Source organism: Heterodontus francisci, chromosome 27, assembly GCF_036365525.1.
Source record: "Heterodontus francisci isolate sHetFra1 chromosome 27, sHetFra1.hap1, whole genome shotgun sequence".
In the NCBI taxonomy this organism is placed as follows: Eukaryota; Metazoa; Chordata; class Chondrichthyes; order Heterodontiformes; family Heterodontidae; genus Heterodontus; species Heterodontus francisci.
The window spans coordinates 61,549,974-61,569,842 of NC_090397.1; the positions used below are offsets into that span (position 1 = coordinate 61,549,974).

Genomic DNA, 19,869 nt, shown 5'->3' on the forward strand with positions numbered 1-19,869 from the left:
TTCTCTGCATCGCTCTCTCTCTCTCTCTGCATCGCTCTCTCTCTCTCTCTGCATCGCTCTCTCTCTCTCTCTGCATCGCTCTCTCTCTCTCTCTCTCTCATCGCCTCTCTCTCTCTCTCTCTCTGCATCGCTCTCTCTCTCTCTCTCTCTCTGCATCGCTCTCTCTCTCTCTCTCTCTGCATCGCTCTCTCTCTCTCTCTCTCTCTGCATCGCTCTCTCTCTCTCTCACTCTCAGGCTCTCTCTCTCTCTCTCTCTCTGCATCGCTCTCTCTCTCTCTCTCTCTCTGCATATCTCTCTCTCTCTCTCTCTCTGCATCGCTCTCTCTCTCTCTCTCTCTCTGCATCGCTCTCTCTCTCTCTCTCTCTCTCTGCATCGCTCTCTCTCTCTCTCTCTCTCTCTGCATCGCTCTCTCTCTCTCTCTCGTCTCTCTGCATCGCTCTCTCTCGCTCTGCATCTCTCTCTCTCGCTCTCTCTCTCTCTGCATCGCCATTGTGGTGCCCACCTCTGATGGTGGGGTTGCTGCTATCAGTGCTGGAGGACCTCTTATTGGCCCACCGGACTCGGGAGCCCTCCTCCCATCCTGAATTAGATGGTGAGCATGTATCCTGTCCACTCATTGGGCATCCCTTCAAAATTACTTCTGATGCCAATGCGTGCAGGGTCAGGACCTGGAAGTTCTCACGATGTCAGGGTCCTGTCCCCCGAATGAAATCCGGGGTTGACTTGCTCCTCTCTGATGCAAAATCAGTTGGATGAAATGGGGAGATTTTAAGGTTGACTCCTGCACAGAAACATGTTTGCAGGTTTCGTACACTCCTCATGAAGCTGAACATCTTGTTGCATAAATTTATCCCACTCATTCATTGTATGTTGTCTGATGAGCGCTGTGACTCGATGTTCTTTCTAAACATTTCCGTTTATATATTTCTGCTGCTGGGCAAGTGCCCAGATGTTCCAGTTTCCAGATCATATCTGTTTATGTTGAAGAATACGTGGATCCTGTTTGTCAGGAGCTGCCTGTTTTAACAGCATGGTGATCTGGTCATTCTTTTAAGGTTTTTTAATGTGCTATGGCGTCCATTCTCTTTCTGATTTGGGGACTGCATGTTTTCTGATTCTACACTATCGCAGGCATTTTGGAGGCTTTGGCTGATCGATTTCTAAGCTATTTGTACTCATTTGGTTGAAGAAGTTGAAGTGCAATTGAAGGTGGCACACACTGATCTCATTTTACTCCTACTGTGCCCTTCAGCCTAACACTTGCCTCAATCTAACAGTATGAGGAATTTCCTACCCAAGTTGTGAATGCCAATCTGCGTGAGAGGTTTGGTCAGCAAAATGGTGTGGAGGATCCAGTTTACTGGAGTTGTGCTTGGGGGAAAAAAAATACTTCAATATCAATTGTTAAATAGAAAGATTTTATGATAAATGCCAAATCAGATGAGGGGTGGTAGATTTTTCTTTCCTCTCTCTTTTCTCCCCCCATTCTTTCCTGAATTTGTTCACTATTTGTGGATCTCATGCACAAACTTTGACAGTGGGCTTTGACAGGCTGTTGAGTATGAGCATTACAAGTGATCCTGTTTTCACACAATATCCATCAACTCTTGCTTCAGCAGGAAACACAGGACCAGGAGTAGGCCATTCAGCCTCTTGAGTCTGTTCCACTATACAGTTGGATCAAAGCTGATTTCTCTCTTAATCCATTTACCCTTGCCACTTAATACCCTTGCCTAACAAAAAAAATCTATCCATCTCGGGATTAACTGGATTAGAGATGGGAGCTGGAACGCTCAACAGTTTGTCCCTTTTCTAATGCGATAGCACTTTTTGCATTATTCTTCCTGAAATAGGAAGCCCAGAACAGACTGAGGTTGAGCTCCGTCTCTTGGCTTGGCTGCTCAGTAACCCATCGGGAGAGCGCAAATGCTCTGATTTTACAAATGATATTATAACCTGACATTTAAGTCTGTTTCTGAATCTTGGATTGATAGAAGCTCTTGGATGACAAAATATTCACTCTTTTTAAAAAAAAAAATCTTTCCATAGGTTTACAGCTTTGGACGGTTTACTTGATTCATTGACGTGAGCTGATAGACTAAGTCTTCGTTTATGTCATTTCCAGAGTACCAAATGAGAAGTATCTGATTGAAACAGCCATTGCAGTTTCTAAATGAACAGTTAGCTAAACTATCAGCAGAGATTAGTCTTTCATTCAGATATTGCGGGAGTTATGAAACAACTTGCCTTATTTTTGATGCATGTGTGTTTAGGATTATTTTATCCTTCATGTTTCTCTCCAATTATCTTAATAAAACAATCATCCCAAGTTGATTAGCTTTGAAAAGGACCTGAAATGAAGTGGAACATGGCATTCCACTTTCACTGGGGCAGACGTGAAAGCAGTTATTTTTAAGGGATAATTTAGTGTTTGTCTAGATTTTATCCACTGTTAAAAGTGCTAACTGATTCCTCACTTCTGGTTGATAACTCTCTTCCAATGTCAACATGCCTACCTGTTGAAGATTCAAGTATTTTGTTTTTTGTTACCTTCCTTTAAAAGGAGGATACTAAATGCTAAAGTAATCTGGTACAAGTCACCTGCCTACATTTAATCATGTAAAACTATGTGGTATCGGTGTGGGTTCGAAAGTGCAGAAGAGAATCTGCTGCTTGTATGCAGTGTTTGATAGAGCTATCTTATTTTCGAAGTCGTGTAAAAACAAGCATCGCTTTGGGACTGTTATGCAGATGAAGCTCCATTTCATTTGCATCCTAATCCATTTCCTGCAACAAAGGTGAACCCACTTCCCAAAGAAGAGGGGCCAGAGGCTAACAGATAAAATCGTACTGAAAGACGGGTTCGATGTGTACACTGCTCTACCTCACCGCCACTTCTCTCGACCCCTTCTTTGTCAGATATGTCATGCTACTTGTCTGACATCTGGTACTGGATGAGCAGAAATTTCCTCCAAATAAATATTGGGAAGACAGAAGTTATGTTTCCCCCGGCCCTGCAAGGCACGCTGGCCACTGACTCCCCGACAGCTATGTGGCTAAAGCAGATTGCTCACAATCTTGGTGTTGTATTTGACCCCCAGATGAGCTTCCAACCCACATATCCACAAAATTACCAAAAACAACCTATCTCCACTTCCATAACATCACCTGACTTCACCCTTGCCTCAGCTCATCTACTGAAACCCTCATCCATACCATGGTTACCTCTAGACTTGAGTATTCCAATGCTCTCCAGGCTAGTTTCCCAACTTGCACCTCTTGGAAATGTTTGCTGATCTCAGACTCTGCTGCCTGTATCCAAGTCCTGTTCAACTATCACCCCTGTGCTCCGTGACTTATGTTGGCTCCTGATCTGGCTGCACCTTGATTTTTACAATTCTCATCCTTGTTTTCAGATCCCTTCATGACCTCACCCATCCCTATCTCTGTAATCTCCTTCAGCTTTACAACCCTCTCAGATCTCTGTGTTCCTCCAATTCTGTAGTAATGCATGGTTTTAACCATAAAGTTATCAGCAGCTGTGCCTTCAGCAGCTGAGGCTCTTAAGCTCAGGAATTCCCTCCCTAAACCTCTTCACCTCGCAACCATCTCACCTGCTTTAAGATGTTTCATAAAACCCAACAGGATTTTGATCATCTGTCCTAATATCTCCTTATGGATCAGTGTCAATTTTTTTTTTGATTCTTCTGCAAAGTGCCTTGCAATGTTTTACCATGCTACAGGTGCTGTATAAGTGCAAGACGATGGACCTGCTGTGCTAAAAAGTACTGTACCCCTCAGCGAACCTGTTTTCTCCAAGATGATCTAGGGACTAGTTCACATTCTCAGCCATGACATTTATTTCAAACGTGTGCTGCCATAAATGGGGGTGGGGGAGCTGTTGGTGAACATGGGTCATTTGTTGTATTTTTGCAAAGTACTGTTTTAAGTTTGTTTTAGTTGAATTTTTATCCCCAGAACTGTAACTCCTCTGTTGTGGGCATATAAAAGAGCCTTGAGATTGGCGGTGAGCTGTTCCCAACATTCTGTCCCTAACAGATTTGGTCTAGAAAATTAACAGACATCAAAGAAACTTTATTCTAGAAATACCGAACAGAGAATAAACAAAATAGTGCCTGAAGGCACGTCAATAGACTTGTCTCTTGACTGCCGTTATCTCAGACTAAACCAGACCATTCGCAACTTTGATGTCATATTTCATCCTGAGATTAGTTCCCAACCACACATTCGTGCCATCACCAAGGCTGCCTATTTCTGCCTCCGTAACATCACCTGACTTAGCCCCCTGTCTCAGCTCATCTGTTGCCAAAAACCCTCATTCATGCCTTTGTTTACTTCTAAACTTGACCATTCTAATGCTGCTGTCCAGCCTCCCACATTCTATCCTCCATAAGCTTGAGGTTATCCAAAATTCTGCTACCTGTGTCCTAACTTGCACCAAATCTCATTCACCCATCACCTTTGTGCTCGCTGACCTACACTGATTCCCAGTCAAGCAGTGACTTGATTTTAAAATTCTGATCCTTGTTTCCAAATCCCTCCATGGCCCTGCCTCTCCCTGTCTCCTTTTGGACCAACAACCCTTCTCAATATCTGTGCTCATCTAATTCTGGCCTCTTGAGAATCCCTGATTTTAATCACTCCACCATTGGTGGCCCTGCCTTCAGCTGCCTGGGCCCTAAGCTCTGGAATTTCCTCTCTAAACCTCTCCACCTCTCTAGCTCACCTCCTTCCTTTAAGAAGCTCCTTAAAACCTGCCTTTTTGACCGGCCATTTGGCCATCTGCTCAAGTATCTCCTTATTTAGCTCCGTGTCTGACTTTGCTTTATAATGCTCCTGTGAAGCGCCTTGGGATGTTTTATTATGTTAAAGGCGCTATATAAATAGAAGTTGTTTTTGTTGCTGGTTCTGAAAGGGGAAAAATATTCCCCATAATACATTGCCCTTCCAGTTACTCCAAAGTGTGCCAACTGTGATTCCATTGTAATTTTTGCAAGCTTTTTTTTTGAAGAACTTCAATCTGAGACAAATCAAAAGTGAGAGCAGATGGTGGAAAAGAATGTTCTCCGAGTGTTAACGCAGATATTTGTCTAACTGTGCTGGTGGTATAAGCATCTCGCCAGCAGTCCGTTCACAAGTGATCAGAGTAAACGCAGTTAGTTGTGATGTGTGTGTGTGAGAGAGAGAGAGTGACAGACAGACAGAGGAAAGGGGACTGATGGTTAATTTTGTCCATTCTGTAAGACTTATAACGGAATCAAGAGTCGATGAAGTTGATGCAACAAATCTCCTGCAGTAGGCTGCTTCTTGAGGGATGGCCAGCAATGACGACTTGGTGCAATGCAGCTGCATGCAGGCTGTCTGTAGGATATTCAGCATTCTGATGCTAACGAGCATAATTTTCAGATGGTGTGGCCATGTGATGTTCTAGCCATATAAGCCAGTATGACTGCTTCATTGTGTTTTCAGCTTTAGATGTTGACGTATACATCCCACAATTTGTGCAAAAATGGTTTCCTGTTTGCTATTTAGATAAGGTCTTCAGAACTACGGGAGAATAATTTCTTAACTGTATTCTCTAATTTATTTGAACGGGTAAAAATTCTTGTGTATAAATTGCATCTTCATGCTGTGTGTTGCACCATAAACGTGTGTGTTTATGCACTCGAGATTTGAAACTCAAGGCATTGCTCGGCCTGATCAGCTGCCATTTTTTATAAAAAAAGGAAGCAGTTTGTGAAAGGTGCAATTTAGTATTTGGACCTTGTGCTTGGTTTTGTCGTTGGAAGTATCAGTTCATGGCACGCTCAAAAGCTCTGCCAGAAACCGAGTTTAAACCCCATTCCAGAATAATCTAGGCTAACAGATTAAGAGATTGCTGCACGGGGCACACATTCTCCTCTTCTTTCTCTCCCCTCCGCCTGCCCATCTCTCCTCCTTCAATGTCTTCTGCAGCTACCCCCCCCCCCCCCCCCCTGCCCCTTTCCTGGCTTTTCTCTTTCCATTTTCCTTCCACATTTTTCCCTCTTTCCCTCCCATTCCCAGCTTTCCCCTCTTTCCTCAAACCTTCCTCGTTTTTTTTTCTTTTTCCCTTTCCTGGTGTTTCTCACCTGCACATGCTTTTAAGTCTGTATCTGATTTTAAAAAGTGATACTTAAGAGTGCTATCCCTTCTAACCACACCTGTTTTTCACAAGATTGAAGTGATGTGAATTATTAGTTAGCCTGACCACTTAACTCCAGATATTCGTTATGCTGGTTAATCAGTAGGCTGTATTTTTGTGTAAGCCAGCATCTAAAGTAATTGCGAACACACCATAAGCTTCTCATATGACAGTGTGACTAATATTGTAGAAGCCATTTTCCCAACTTCTGACTTCTCTGTCTCAAAATGGAGTCCTATAAAGCTTGGGCATTCTGTTGATGTGATATGACTAATGCTTTAGGAAGCTGTCTTTCCAATTTGTGACATCCTATTGTGAAAATGCAACACATTCTGTTCAGTTCTTTGGTTGTAGCAGCATTTTCTATTCATTAAAGTAAGCTAATCGCAGGGATTGAGTAACGCATTAGAATTGCAGGAGAATTTCAGCTTTGAGATCCAATTTCAGATCCTGCCAAGGAGAGTTAAAACTCTCAAGCACTTAGTATTAAGAAAGTGCCTCAGTGTTTTTGAGGTTTCATTTTTGTAAGATTGAGGAAATGTTAGACTTAGGGGTTTTCAAAGGGGGTCATGTAAAGGCCACTTCACTTCGAAAAACAGTCCCTGGAAATGTTTTTTTACAAAGGGCACTGAGAGGTTTTGTGAGGAAAACAAGCCTGTCTGGGAAACCACCTGACTTACACATCAATAAACAAGAGAGAACTTTGGACACCTGGGAAAGTTGTTTACAAAGAAGTGACAGGTCAAAATTGATGGAGGTCAAAAGGTTGACCACCTGTTGTCAGTTTCAGTTTAGAATTGTTTTGAGTTGGGGTTCAACTGTATAAAAAGAGAAAGAGCTTACAAGGAGAGAAGAGAATTTCCAAGAAAGGAGAGATGACCACAACGCAGCACAGCTTTCCTGCACCTCTCTATAAAAGAGTCTGCTCATCTCCTGTCTTTGAAGAAAAGCTTGTTAAAGTAATTCTCAACGGCTCCTGAAAAGAACTCTTCTATAAGATCCCAGTGATCCGTCTACGTGTGCCTGTTTTGGACCACAACATTATCTCATCTGCTGTTTCTTCAAGAATGAGCAAGTATTCAGCCCAATTTTTTTTTTTTGTCTGTGAAAGAGCTCTAAACAAAACTCCCTTTATTTTTCTAGTTCACTGGTGTGTGTGTGTGTGAGGAGCTAAAGTTTTTTTTAAAAAAAGGAACATTAACATTTCAATCCGTGTGTTTATGCTTTACTTCATTACTGGTTTAAGACTTGTTTTATAATCTGTTTATAAAAGAAACCTGGTTGATGTGTTTCATTCTGGGAAAAATAGAGTATATGATTGACTGTATCAGTAAGTGGAGAAAAATGTAAATATATGTTGTGACCTGTGCAGAAGCGGGACTAGATTAAGCCGTGCACTCCTCCCACCTCGGTTGTAACACTACGTTCCAGGAGAACAGTGGACAGGAGCAGACCTGCAGGAGGAACACTGAGCGGGGAGCAGTTAAACAAAGGCCAAGGTTTGCGGCCTACAGCACGTACCTTCCAGGAGAGTAGCGGACAGCAGGTGTGCCTGAGTTTGGGGGGAAAAAAAGTGAAGTGACATCACAGGAAAGCTGTAAGGTGATTGGTTGATGAGTAACTGTTGGGGAGTATCTGTAAATAGGTGGGTTAGTATACTATTAGGGTGCATGTGTAAATAGCTACAAATTAGAAGCATAAAATTAAAATTTATGTAACTAGCTTATTAATGCACACAAGCAGAAGGGAAAAGGTGGTGAGTCTGCTGTTTATTTTAAAGCAGTAAGGTTTATTACTGAGGTTATTACTACTATTGGTAACAGTTTAGTATTGGAAGGGTATATTAATGGTAAGTGGACATCACAGGGAAGCAGATAGATGATTGATTGAGTGAGACTTCGGAGTTACAGCGCGAGAGGGGAGAGGGAGCGGCGAGGCAGAGGGAGTTAGTTGGTGAGTATCTGGTGGTTATTTTCTTAGTTTCTTTTTTCTGCTGATTTTTTTTTTTCTCTAGCATTCAAGTCTGTCCAAAAGTAGAAGCTGAAATGTCAGCCAGTAGGTGGTTACCCATTTGTTCATTTTATTTATAACCATTTTATTGTGTTTATTTAACTTACAATTTTAGTGCAATAAATAAGTAATTTGAGGTATGGTAGGGTGCTCTCACCTGTCAAATGCACATCCTGTGCCATGTGGGGACTCCAGAACCCTGCCCATGTCCTGGACAACTATATGTGCAGAAAATGCCACCAAATGCAAAAACTCAAGCGCTGAATCTTGGAACTCGAGGAGCAGCTGATGTCACTGAGGTGCATCCGTGAGGATGAGAGATACGTGGGACAGCATGTTTCAGGAGGTAGTCACTCTGCAGCTTAAGAGAGCGCAGACAGAGAGGGATTGGGTGGTTGCCGGACAGACAGGAAGGACAAGGCAGGTAGTGCAGTAGACCGCAGAGGGCATCCTCCTTTCTAACTGGTATTCAGTTCTGAGTACCACTGGGGGAGAGGGTTCCTCTGGAGAGTGCAGCAAGAGTCATGACCAGAGCACCATGGGTGGCTCAGCTGTGCAGGCAGGGAGGAGAAAAGACAGGAGAGATAGTGGTAGGGGATTCTATAGTTAGGGGAACAGACAGACGTTTCTGTGGTCGCAGATGTATGTTGCCTCCCTGGTGCAAGGGTCATGGATATCACCGAGCGGTTGCAGGGCATTGTGGAGGGTGAGGGTGCACAGCCAGAGGTTGTGGTCCACATTGGTGCCAACAATATAGGTACAAAAAGGGATTTGGTCCTGCAGGCTATGTTTAGGAGGTTAGAAAAGATATTAGCAAACAGGACCTGAAAGGTAGTAATCTCCGGATTACTCTCAAGGCCACTTGCTAGTGAGTATAGAAATAGAATACACCAGATGAATGCGTGGCTGGAGATATGGTGCAGGAAGGAGGGCTTCAGATTTCTGGGGCATTGGAATCCGTTTTGGGGACAGTGGGACCTGTACAAGCCAGACAGTCTACACCTGAAGAGGACCAGGACGAATATCCTTGCAGGAAGGTTTGCTAGTGCTGTTTGGGATGGTTTAAACTAGATTGGCAGGGGGATGGGAACCTGAGGGTAGTTTCAGATGGGACAAATTCAGGGCAGGGAACGGGAGGCAGAAAATTAGCAAGTGACTCAGACAGAAGAAGCAAAGCTTAAAAAGTGTACACCACAGAAATTTGGCAGTGTTAAAATGTATTTTATTTAAATACAAGGAGTATAGCAAATAAAGCCGATGCGCTGAGGGCACGGGTAGAGAAATGGCAGCATATCATTGCTATAACGGAAACTTGGCTGAAAGAGAGGCAAAAATGGCAGCTCAACATCCCTGGATATAGAGTTTTCAGGCAGAATATAGAGGGAGATTTTTAAAAAATAAAAGAGGAGTGGGTAGCATTATTGGTTAAAGAATCAATTACAGCTGTGAGGAGAGATTATATGCTAAATGAATCATCAAATGAGGCCATATGGGTTGAGCTCAAATAAAAAAAGCGGTAGCCACACTGCTAGGAGTGTACTATAGACCCCCAAGTAGTGAGAGGGAGATAGAAGAAGAAATATGTAGGTAAATTTCTGAGTACAAAAATATTAGGGCAATAATAGTTGGGGATTTCAACTACCCTAATATCAACTGGGATACAAACAGTGTGAAGGGCACAAAATTCTTGAACTGCATTCAAGAGAACGTTTTTAACCAGCACGTAACAAGCCCTACGAGAGGAGGTGCAATTCTAGTTTTAGTCTTAGGAAATGAAGCTGGGCAAATGGATGAAGTAGCAGTGGGTGACCATTTTGGAGATAGAGGCCATAATACAGTTAGATTTAGCATTATTGTGGCAAAGGACAGGGATAGAACAGGAGTAAAAGTTCTAAATTAGGGGAAGACCAATTTTATGAAGCTGAGAGGTGATCTGGTGAAATTGGACTGGATACAGCTACTTGAAGGAAAATCAGTGGCAAACCAGTGGGAGGCATTCAAAAGCGAGATTCTATGGGTACATTGTAGACCTGTCTCCACAAAAAAAAAGGGTTGTACTGCCAAATCTAGAGCCCCCTGGTTATCTAGATGCATACAGCGTAAGATAAAACAGAAAAAGAAAGCTTATGACAGTCACAAAAATCTTAATACGTTGGAAAACCTAGAGGAGTATAGAAAGTGCAGGGGTGAAGTAAAAAAGAAAATTAGGAAGTAAAGGGAGGAAAAGAAAAAAGTTTGGCAGGTAAAATCAAGGAAACCCAAAGATGTTTTATCAGTACATTAAGGAAAGGGTAGGGCCTATCAGGATGTACAAGCTAACATATGCATTGTTGCAGAAGATGTGGGCAGGGTTGTTAATAAGTTGTTTGTCTCTGTTGTCACAAAGGAGAGGGATGATGCAGACATTGTAGTTCAAGAGGAGGAGTGTGTAATATTATCTATGATCAGCATAATGAGAGAAGGAAGTACTGGAGGTCTGACATCCTTGAAAGTGGATAAATCGCCAGGGCCAGATGGATTGTATCCCAGGCTAAAGGAAACCGGGGAGGAAATAGCGGATGCTCTGAAGATCATCTTCAAATCCTCGCTAGATACAGGCAAGTTACTAGAGAATTGAAGGTCTGTGAACGTTGTACCATTGTTTTAAAAAGGGTGTGAGGGATAGACCAAATAATTATAGGGTGGTCAGTCTGACCTCGGTGGTGGGCAAATTAGTAGAATCAATTGTGACAGATGGGATAAACTGTCACTTAGGCACAGATTAATCAGGGAAGGTCGTGTCTTACTAACTTAATTGAATTTTGTGAGGACGTAACAAGAAGGATTGATGAGGGTAGTGCAGTAAATGTTGACATGGAATTTAATAAGGCATTTGACAAGGTCCCACATGGCAGACTGGTCAGAAAAGCAAAAGCCCATGGGATACAGGGGAATGTGGCATGATGGATCCAGAATAGACTCAGTGACGGGAAACAAAGGATAATGGTTGATGGATGTTTTTGTGAATGGAAGGCGGTTTCCAGTGGCGTTTCACAGGGCTGTGTTGGGTCCCTTGCTGTTTGTGGTATATATTAATGATTTGGACTTAAATGTGGGAGGCATGATTGGGAAATTTGCTGATGACACAAATATTGGCTATTCAGTTGATAGTGAAGAGGATGGCTGTAGACTGTAGAATGATATCATTGGTTTGGTTGAGTGGGTGGAAAAGTGGCAAATGGAATTCAATCCAGAGAAGTGTGAGGTAATGCATTTGGGAAGGGCAAATAAAGCGAGGGAATACACAATAAATGGGAGGATATTGAGAGGGGTAGAGGAAGTGAGAGACCTTGGAGTGCATGTCCACAGGTCCCTGAAGGTGGCAGGACAGGTAGATTAAGTTGTGAAAAGGCTTTTGGATTGCTTTCTTTTATTGGCCGAAGTATAGAATACAAAAGCAGGGATGTAATGCTGGAACTGTATAAAACACTGGTTAGGCCACAGCTGGAGTATTGTGTACAGTTCTGGTCACCACATTACAGGAAGGACATAATTGCTCTGGAGAGAGTACAGAAGATATTTACAAGAATGTTGCCAGGGCTTGAAAATTGCAGCTATGAGGAAAGATTGGATAGGCTAGGGTTGTTTTCTTCAGAACAGAGGAGGCTGAGGGGTGACTTAATTGAGGTGTACAAAATTATGAGGGGCCTAGATAAAGTAGATAGAAAGGACCTGTTTCCCCTGCTGGAGCGGTCAATTACCAGGGGGCACGGTTTAAGGTGATTGGTATAAGGATTAGAGGGGACCTGAGGAAAAACTTTTTCACCCAGAGTCTGGTGGGTGTCTGGAAATCACTGCCTGTATTGGTGGTGGAGGCAGAAACCATGAACTCATTTACAAGATACCTGGACATGCACCTGAAGTGCTGTAACCTGCAAGGTCAGATGCTGGAAAGTGGGATTAGATTGGGCGGCTAGTTTTTTCAGCTGGTGCGGACACGATGGGCTGAATGGCCTCTTTCTGTGCCATAACTTTTCTATGGTTCTATCGTTTGGGTTTTGAGTTTGTTTGTAGCTATGGTACTTTCTTGGGATCCTTTTCTAAATACTTTGTTAATTTACTTGTGTGGAACGGACAGGTTAGATACTTTTTGTAATTCGAGTTACCTACGTTACAAAAGTGACTGTTTCAAAGGTATTTCATTGCTCTAGAGTGCTTGGGAACATTTTGAGGTTGTGAAAGGTTCTCTAGTCTTAAATTCTCTGTTTACAGCCTCATGTTATTTGTACATATTTCCCATTAAGCCTATGAAGAAGGATCTAATGTAACATTTCCCTATTTCTGTAATCTCCTCCAGCCCCACAACCCTCATATCTGCTGTCATCTACTTCTGGCCTCCGCTCCATCATTAGCGGTTGTGCCTTCATCTGCAAGGACTCTAAGCTCTGGAATTCCCTCCCTAAGCCTCTCTCTTTCACTTTTCTCCTTTAAACCTATCTCTTTGACCAAGCTTTTGATCATCTGCCTTTCTAGCTCTGTGGCTTGATGTCATATTTTGTTTTGCAATACTCCTGTGAAGTGCATTGGATATTCTGCTAATGGTGCTATATGAATGCAAGTTGTTGATATTTTGTTTCATGTCTCCAGCCCTTTCTCCCTCCTTTTCCTCTCCCCAACATTGTACAGACCCACTTGTACAGTGTCAGAAGAACACACATCATATCTACGAACTAGGCACAGTGGCTCTTGTGCTTTTCGTTCCATTGGACCAGTGGCGATTAGACTTAAAGGTTTAAAGAAAAGAAGCTGTGAATATGATGTAGGACAGACTGTTTCTTTACTGAGTTTCTTGGTGAGATTTGTGCACTGTGACTACTCTGCCACGGCCATTATTCTCATTTTTTTGGAAATTTCTCTACCTCCCTCTTATTCCTCATTTAGTTCCAAAATCTATGTATATATTGCTATCTCAAACTATTCATCCAAATTTGCATGGTTTTATTTTCAAATTGTGTCGAAACATGCCACTGTTTGCTTTCCATTTAAATTTATTTCCCCTCCTTTCAAATTCCTTGCCTAATTCATTCAATGAATGTTTGACAGGAGAGGTGAAAGTTACCAGTTGTGGGGATATCTGAAAAGCATTGTTACCACTGTTTGAACTGTTCCTGCTGCTACTGCCTGTGAACTCTTACAGAACCTAGAGGTTGAATCAATTTTCCAGGCTCATAGCTGATGTTTTCAAAGACGCATCAGGCACGACAAGAATTTCTTGAATTGTATAACCTTATAATAAATACTAATGCCCTGAGTCACTGTGTGAAGTGCATGTTTTGATGTGTATTGGTGATATTTGTTCATGTTGGTTGGTACCTTATGTCAATAGTTGTGGAACATTTGTCTATAATTTGCTTTATGATTCAAGGCTGGAAAACTTCCACTCGCTGTATACTCTGAAGTAGAGCAACTTTCTGTAAAATTAAGCAACTCAACTTTTAAGAAACCTCTCTTCTCCATCTCCCTGCCCAATGCAGTCTAACGTACAGAGCATTTGATGTCCAGGAACTGAAGACACTAATTAGAATTGGGGAAAACTTAGAATTCCTAATGTAGAGCTTTGCATGACGAGCACAGATTGGAAAGGTGCAAAGCTTAATGGATCCAGTTTGTTGAATGGGGCATACCAGCCTATCTGCCCATATTTCTAATTTCAACTCCCACCACACTAAGCTCTGCACCTGGGCATTTAACTTGTTCCTTCTGGCTTCTCGTTTTCATTTGAGTTATAAAAACTTAAATTATTGTTTGTCCAGCAGTAAACGCCATTTGTTGGACTGCTGGAGATTCGAGAGAGACTTGCGCAGTTCAAGTTCTGACAAGTTTCTGCTCATTACGGCAGAAGGGTCCAGGAACAGTTGTGATGGACTACTTTCCGCTTGCCTGGATGGGTGCAGCTCCAACCACACAAGACGCTTGATGCCATCCAGGACAAAGCAGCCCACTTGACCGGCACCCCAATTGCCCCCTTCAAATTTCACTCTCTCCACCACTGGCGCACATCTACAAGATGTGCTGCAGCAACTCGCCAAGCCTCCTTTGACAGCACCTTCCAAACCAGCAACTCTACCACCTAGAAGGATAAAGGCAGCAGACATACAGAAACACCACCACCTGCAAGTTCCCCTCCAAGCCCCACACCATCCTGTCTTGGAAATATTTCACCATTCCTTCACTGTCACTGGGTCAAAATCTTGGAACTTTTGCCAGATTAGCACTGTGGATATACCGACCCCACATAAACTGCAGCAGTTCAGGAAGGCAGCTCACCACCTAAAGGGCAATTAGGAATGGGCAACAAATGCTGGCCTTGCCCGCAATGTGCACATCCCATGAGTGAATAATTAAAAAAAAACAGATACAGGACTCTGCTCTGCATATTTGAATTGAGCCAGCAATACTTTCAGGTGGTCAAGGCATCATTGCACCAAAGGTTGGTACATGCTGCACCTGTTTTTATTCACCCTTGTGCATCCTGAGCAGTTTTTATATTTTGACCAGACTAAATTGCTATTTCAGATCCCAAGCAATATGGTGCAAATTTGCTAAATGTTTTCCTCATCTTCATGTGCTTATTAAGGTGGTGAGGCTCTTTAGGATTGGGAAATTAATGCTTGACCCACTTTTGTCATTCATTTTGGCATGAAAACACCTCCTGAGCCAACTCCCGTTTGTGTGATACATCAGTGAGCTTTAATCCCAATTGTAGAATATCTCCCATTATTGTGCCAGTGTGAAGTTTCTCTTCCCACATCAGACATTGCTGTGGGCTGAGTACCAGTTAATGCTAAATGTTGACTATTTTGCATTGCGACTCTTAGGAGGCATTGCTGTGTAACTGTTCAGTGCCATCACACAAAGGACCTTTACAACAAGTGGAGAAAGGAGTCTTTCAATCCTTCAATCTAGGCTGGATTTGGACCTAGGTTTTAGCGTGAAAGGAGCATCTCCTAACCCGCTGTGCTGTCCAGTCGTGAAAAGCTTATTCTTTGTTTCAAAGAAAAGGTTCAATCTGTTGCAAGTGATTAGTGGTAATTACAGTGTAGTTTTAATATAGACAACAGAAAATGAGGCAAATGTGACAGGAGCATTAAGTCTGAAGCTTTAGAAGAACAAGGGAAATTAAATTCCATGAGTTCCTATTAGAGAAACAGCACTCAAAGTATCTTTTGAGTATTTGCGTAGAATTAGCGCACTGATATGAAAGCAAATATTTGCCTCCCATTCTCCTTGCCAATCTATTAAAAGCTGAAAATGCTGCCATATTGGTTTATTTGATAAATGCACTACTGATTGTGGAAATGAGGCACATAAACCAGGAGTGTCCCAGGTTTCGTTTCCAGTGTTTGCTGAGTTAGATGACGACAGCAGGAATGGTAATGGAGCACTCCAGCACCTGGGCTGACGTAAAGAAAGTCAGCTGTAGATTGCAATCCAGTGACTCCAGCTAGAACGCATAGATTTTGGACACCTGAGAGATCAGCCTGAACGATGGCGGTTATGGTCGAATAACAAGCCAACATGTACTGTCTATGCAACAACTCCCAATGACAAAGTACCAGACCATTGCAGGACATATGGAACAGTGCCCAAGTGCAAGTGAGCACCTTCAGGAGAGGAGGGGAGACAGCTTAAGGTACAAAAATGAGCTAAGCAATTAACTGTGATTAGGTTTTGAAAACAAAATACGTAGCTTTTAATATTTCATGTGTTAGAAAGAGGAAGCTTTGGAATGACATACCAGAATTAACCAGGAGAGTTGAACAACTGTGTCATCACAGGCTTTGAAGAACAAGCAAAGTTGAAGCCATGAGGTATAGTAATTTCATTAAAGTGATGCACAGGTAATGACTGGGTTATGAGAAGTAATTGGCCAGGAATCTTTGAGTTAATAGCCCTGTTGTATTTAAGGTGTGGATGTTTTAGTGCTCTTTCATTTTGCTTAACTGCTTTGTTGGATTCTATCACCTGGCAGTAGATCACGGGACATTAGTGTTAATTTCCTTGTAGAGTGTATATTTGCAAACCATGGTGTTTTTCCTCCTCTTTTCTAAGGGAATTCCTTATGTCAGTAATTGCACATTTATCCTGCTGATAAATTGAGCAAACTGGTTGTTTATCTTTCCAGAACTTTTTGGCAAGGTTTGTTTCAACCACGAGGCATTCAGATTGTGCAATATACAGTATGGTGATGACTCGGCTGCAATACAATCATTTCATTTAGTTTCATGTTCGACTACAGTTACTCATCGTGTCCGCTTTTGTCAGAATGTTCTGTTGAAGGGTTGGGGCTTATATAAAGATGCATCAAATCAACTTTGAATTTTTTTTTAGGTGTGTGGTGAACTAAGAGCTCAGAGGGAATATGTGAAAGCAATAGGATTTGTCATGCAGCTACATAAAGTGAGGAAAAGGATGAGTCATAGTTCTCTTTCATTCATAAGAAGAGCAGGACCATAGAAACATCAGAACAGCCAAACTCTGATACTCGCGTGTTCCTTGTGAATTAAACTGCTCACTGGAACAGTGGAGTTGAACACTGGAAACAATAGGGTAAGTGCGCCCATGCTCTATAAGTGTTTCTTTTCTGCATTCTGGTTTGGCACCTTACTTTATAGCTCAGTTTTATTTTTAAAGGTTTTTTTAAAAACTTATTGAGCAAATGGTCTATGGCAAGTTCTGCATGATCGCATTACAGCAAGGTTCTTTTTAATTAAGTTTAGCTTGTAGACAGCATAACTCTCCAAATGGATGGCAGCTCTCTACATGTCTGTTTGTTTGAATTGGATACACCGTGCTGTAGCGTTGCCAGCAGTGTTGATTAGTTTACTGTAAACTGTTGCAACTTTATTTTTGAACTGCGTGTTTAATTCTGTGGCTGCAAAATTATACGAGGCATGGAGTTTCATGAAAATTTAGGAAATCAGATTTTTGTCTTTCTGTTTAAATATGTAGCCTTGTCTTTCAGAATGTTGAAAATAAGCTTTTTCAGGAGGGACAAAGTTAAAGGGTTTATTTCCTATTTAAAATAAATTATTTTGGTAGCAGGAAGGGAAGGGGAGTAGTGAAGATTCCTCGTACATTTTATGTCCTGCTGTACAAAAGTTGCATGCTGCCAGAATCCACAACCTAATAAAAAAAAAACAATGAATGGTATGTGTGTGTGTTTGAGTTGCACACAAACCCTCAGTGGGCGCTTTCTTGAGCACATGATTAAGTGCTCAACTAATCGGGCGAGGAGGTCAAAACCTGAAGGCTCGCTTCAGCCAAAAACAAACATCTGAAAACTTGAAATAGAAACAAATTGGGAAGGAGTTGCTGAAGTTTACTTGCAGCAACGCTTTGTTGTAACTTCACAGCTTGGTGGGAGAAATGTGAAAGTGGAACTGACTGAGCAGTTAACTTCCTTTTGATCTGGCACCGTTTACCACCATTGACTACCCTTGAGTAATGGACTGAAGTACATAGTTACCACGCATTGACCATGCGTAGGAGTGGCATTTGTTCTCAGTTTAAAAATAAAAATCACTGCATTGGAGGGGCATTCAGTAAACTGTTTCCTAGAAATCTTTCAATAGTTGCTTGCGATGTGTTAAGTTTTACAGTTAGAGAAATTAAAATGCCTTTCGTAACCTTTATAGGTTTGTTTCCTAGATTTTTTTTTTTATTCAGTTTTTTCTGAAATAAATGGTTGCATTTGAAAAGTGCAATTTCATTCTTGAAGACATGCACATGTGAAATTTTCCGATATGCTCCATATTATGGAGTGAGTTATACCAAGTGAGATTTAACAATTGGATGATTCTGTAATTTTCATTTTGCAGCAATGGGTTCATTTCCCATTTTGTGCTATTTTTTACTGCAGCAGCCTGTGTTTGCATCAATTTCTGCCTGTACTGAAATAAACAGATTGACTTCCGTTTTCAAGTGGCTGAGACATTTATTTGAGGGTATAAGAATCTTTTTTGGAAAAAGAGCAAATGGATGGATTTGAGTCCTCTTGTGATCTGAGTTGATAAGTTTTAAATTGCTTTTTTGTGGTTTGCTAGGTCACAAATTTACATGTCCCTCACTTGCTGTATTGTAGTCATAGCTGTGAAGCAGCAAGTGGAAGTCGGGCACTTATTCACCAGGCAGAGTAGAGAAGAGAGCTGTACCTGGGCCGCTCCCATATTCGTTCTAGGAAGTAAATGAGTGGTTTTGGTGGAGATTGCATGGACCCGGGTTCGATTCTGGGTACTGCCTGTGTGGAGTTTGCAAGTTCTCCGTGTCTGAGTGGGTTTTCGCCGGGTGCTCCGGTTTCCTCCCACAGCCAAAGACTTGCATGTGATGGGTAAATTGGACGGTGTAAATTGCCCCTAGTGTAGGTAGATGGTAGGGAATATGGGATTACTGTCAGGTTAGTATAAATGGGTGGTTGTTGGGCGGCACAGACTTGGTGGGCCGAAGGGCCTGTTTCAGTGCTGTATCTCTAAATAAATAAACTCCCTTTGGTATGTAGTGTAGGAGATCACAACGGAAAGTATTTCAATATGCTTGGATGCAGCTTGCGGTACTGTTGATCTAATACCTTTTGCTGATTTAAAACTAAACCGAGTTGCTAATGTCATGTTAAAATTTGATTTGCAACATAGATATGTTGCAGCACTCTGGAGTTGGAGAGCTGGGCTTAAATGCCAATGTTCATACTTCTGACTGAGTTTGGATTCAGAATTATCCGGCAAAGCAGCTCAGTGAAGTGTTGGGTGGGGAAAGGTGCAGGGGGAGTAGTGAGTTGGTAGATGGCTCATTTCCAGGTTTCATTTTAGCACGTGGCAATGACGGAAGGCTGTGGGCAGGTAGGTGCTTTTTGCCTCACAAGTTGGAATCCAGAGTGCGTAGTAGCTATGTAGCTTCAAAATGTACTAGCAAAAAATTTTTTTAACAGGCAGCACCAAATCTACACTGCAAGAGTTTCCAATCTGTGAACAGAATGTGGACTTTATTTTAAAGGGTATGAAAGGATGTGATGAAATAATCAAAGGTTGGTGGCTATGATTTTTGATTTGGCGCTAATTTGGATTGTTGCTTTCATCCTCCTCTGCATGAAATGTAATTGCATGTCAGTTGGATGCACCTAAAGCAGACGTTGTTCTCGCTGTGTCCTGTATGCACTGTTGGAGCAGGTATTAGGAAGAATGGCAAGAGAATTACAGGTCATTGCCCCCTCCCCACATTTGTCTGATTTTTGGAGGTGTAAAAAAGTGTGGCAATTCAGCATGATACTCCTAGGTCTGTTAACGAAAGTACAGTTTAATGATTTAAGCTCACTGTGCTTAAAGTTACCCAATAATTATATCTAAACAGTGTAAATAACAGCAGAGCAAAAGTTTACAGCTTGATGTTTGAATTTTCCAATATTTGGAATTAAGATTGAAGAGGGGTAAACTGTTTCTTTTGTAATGTGTTCCTTGACATTACTGAAATCGCGATGTAAACTTCAGCGAGCAGTTCCGTTGATGCTAATGCGATGACCATTTAAACAACTGCTTGTCTCCTCTCCGACCAACTCGGTGACAATAGATTTGTAACATGGGTGATGTAAAGCAAAGTAGTTATACTTTTTTGGCAGGTGCTGTTGTGAGCATGTCAGGAAGCC

At 42.0% G+C, this 19,869-nt stretch overlaps 1 long non-coding RNA gene across 21 annotated transcripts in view; it reads left to right on the forward strand.

Moving 5' to 3' along the window:
- Nucleotides 1–19,869, forward strand: part of LOC137384865 (uncharacterized) — a 290,645-nt gene that overhangs the window by 224,943 nt on the left and 45,833 nt on the right. For 2 of the 21 annotated variants that reach the window (XR_010977678.1, XR_010977695.1), the window contains exon 7: nucleotides 16,566–16,784. The exons of the other annotated variants lie outside the window; for them this stretch is intronic. This is a non-coding gene — a long non-coding RNA (uncharacterized lncRNA). The remainder of the gene's footprint in view (nucleotides 1–16,565; nucleotides 16,785–19,869) is intronic. 21 annotated transcript variants of the gene reach the window in all.